Raw genomic sequence first — 2,604 nt, 5'->3', positions numbered from 1 at the left:
CCGGGGGGCCGGGCGATCCACCGTCGCAAATGGGATCCAGATGGTTGGTGCTGGCGTTCCTGGGGCTGAGGTCAGAGCTGCTCATCACAGACAGTTCCCCCCCTCCCGACTCAGGGGACGCCTCTGCACTGTGTGGCTTCCCCTTTCTGTGCTGGCCACTCTGAATCCAAAATGCTTTTCCCTCATTTGGTGACAAGAAATATATTTTTTTAAAAAAAAAAAGGAAAGAAAAAAGCCTTGTGGAACTGCTGGGGCTGGTTTAACTATATCTTTTGGTCGGGAAGGGCCAGGCTTGGAGATTTGTAAGGGCCAGGACATGCCAAGGACCATACCAAGTTATGCAGGACTCCGGCGAAGTGCCATTTGGAGACACTGCTGAAAAGCTCAGGCTTTCCCCCCTCCCTCTCTCACCAGTTATGAGCATCAGCACAGGGGGTGACAGTTTCTTCTTCATGCATTTTCCTACTGAAATGTAGCAGCAGTTATTTTTACCTACCCAGATAGCGAGGAATAAATGAGGGATTTATGTTATACATAACTTATAACTAAAAGTTAACTCCTTAGTGCAAGTATAAATATTTTTAAATACATATAGGTTTAAGGGAAAAGTTTGAAAGGCAACAAATCAAGACAGAAAGTTTGGTGATTTTCAAACTATTTTTTTTCAACCTATGCAATGTGAAAGACTACCTTTAGCCTTTTATTAGGCAGTGCCTAATAAAGTGAGGACAAATTTTATTCCCCTGCCTTGAGCAACAGCATATCACTGGCCAAAGTTCAACATTTCAGCCTAGACTGGGGTATATTTTGCAAGACAGTGTTGTATGGAAGCATTATTTCTTATCTCTTCCTCTTGTTTTGTTCCATATAACGCTGGCACAGAGATGGAGTCCCTGGAATCAAATACTGAAGTTCCCTTCCTTTCAAAAGGGGATTTATGATGTATGCTCTAGGTTTTGTGCTGTTTGAAAGACCAGCCCCATAAAGAAATAGCTGGAATGCTTTAGGAAAGTGCTGAGTCCTTGGACTGATGCAATAGCTCATTTTAGAAATGGTGCTTGGCTTGGCGCTGTCAGAGACTGAACACTGACCTTGCAGCAGGATCCAGCACAAAACTCCCCAGACTCACACCCAAAAGCAAGCAGGGTGCTGTGTGTGTTCTCTGAATCTGTCAAGCTGGAGCTCAAAGGCAGGGTGTTCCCAAATAATAAATGTGCCTGGCAAAAGGGACCTGCAGCTCCTTGCTGGGTGTTGGTGGACACTGAACGGGATGCTGGAAATGGGAACTGCTAGAAAGCAATGGCAAACAGGTTTTGTTTGTTTGTTTGTTTGTTTAAACTGGGATGCCCCACCCCTGGAAGTGTTCAAGGCCATGTTGGGCAGGGCTTGGAGTAACTTGGGCTAGTGGAAGATGTCCTTGACCATGGCAGGGTGAGTTGGACCAGACGAGCTTTAATCCTCTTCCAACCCAAACCATGTTGTGATTCAGTGGCACCAGCACCCCAGTAAAGCAGCAGCTCATGGTTGTGAGTGCTGTTACCTGTATGAAGAATTACATCCACTGAGTGGGGTCCACTGGTTCCAGTTTGCCACCACCAGTGGTAACCAGTATGGTCTATTCATATTAGTTCAATAGCAACTGGGACCTGTATTGCCTTTACTTCAGATATGCCTTTGAAAACTAGAGTTTTCTGTGTGGCAATGAAGGAGTACAGGGAAACACTTTCATTTGACTGAAAAAAACCCAACAAAAACCCAGAAGAACAAACCACAGGAAAACTCCAGACACCCCCAGAACAGTAGTGAAAAAGAGCCAAGATAGAGGATTCTAGATAGATAATGTAACCATACTGGTAAAACATGCATGACCTGTGTTGTGGACCTATCACAACTCATTTGAGGACATATTTAACCTGGAAGTCAGCTTTATTTCTTTTTGTGTTGTTAGCATTTATTTTTACTCTCTGTCATAATATGGTTTTAATATTGAAGTGACTTCTACCAAATGCTCCAGTAATTAAAGGAGGCTACACGAACTCTTCAATTCCCATCTGACTGCCTTTATGACTCTAATAACCAAGCTGAAAGGTTTTCCTTTCCAAAAAGGGCCTTAGTCACTGGCACACAGTGGGGAAGCAGCCAGCCAAGATGCTCAGGGCGTTTTGGGGTGGGGTTATTTTTCCCCCTTTCACTCCCAATCCTTTCCCACCCTTCCTTTAGCAGTTCCCTCTATGTTTGTGTTGGTGACCCCCAGCAAAGCTGTTCCCATCCACTGAAGCAGCAACAGGCCACCCAGACCACAGCTGCTGTGACATTCTGGGAGTGAATAACATCCCTGGGGAGAGGGTGACATCTGTAGGGACAGACTACTCTCTGTCCCCAGACACTAAACAAACCCTCTGATAATTAGTAAAAGACTGAGTTACATCACATTGGTAATTTCTAGAGGCAGCTGGGACTAAGTTTAGCAAAATTTCCTCCCTGGTGTATTAATAACGAGACGTGATTAATGCTATGAGTCAGGAAGAGGGTTTTGAGGAATTCTCTTTCCACACACATTTTAAAAATCTCTGTGTGTGATATACTTGCCTGGATGCAAAGGGG

The sequence above is a fragment of the Acanthisitta chloris genome, unplaced genomic scaffold (assembly GCF_000695815.1).
Source record: "Acanthisitta chloris isolate BGI_N310 unplaced genomic scaffold, ASM69581v1 scaffold1305, whole genome shotgun sequence".
In the NCBI taxonomy this organism is placed as follows: domain Eukaryota; kingdom Metazoa; phylum Chordata; class Aves; order Passeriformes; family Acanthisittidae; genus Acanthisitta; species Acanthisitta chloris.
This window is presented reverse-complemented; position numbering follows the sequence as displayed.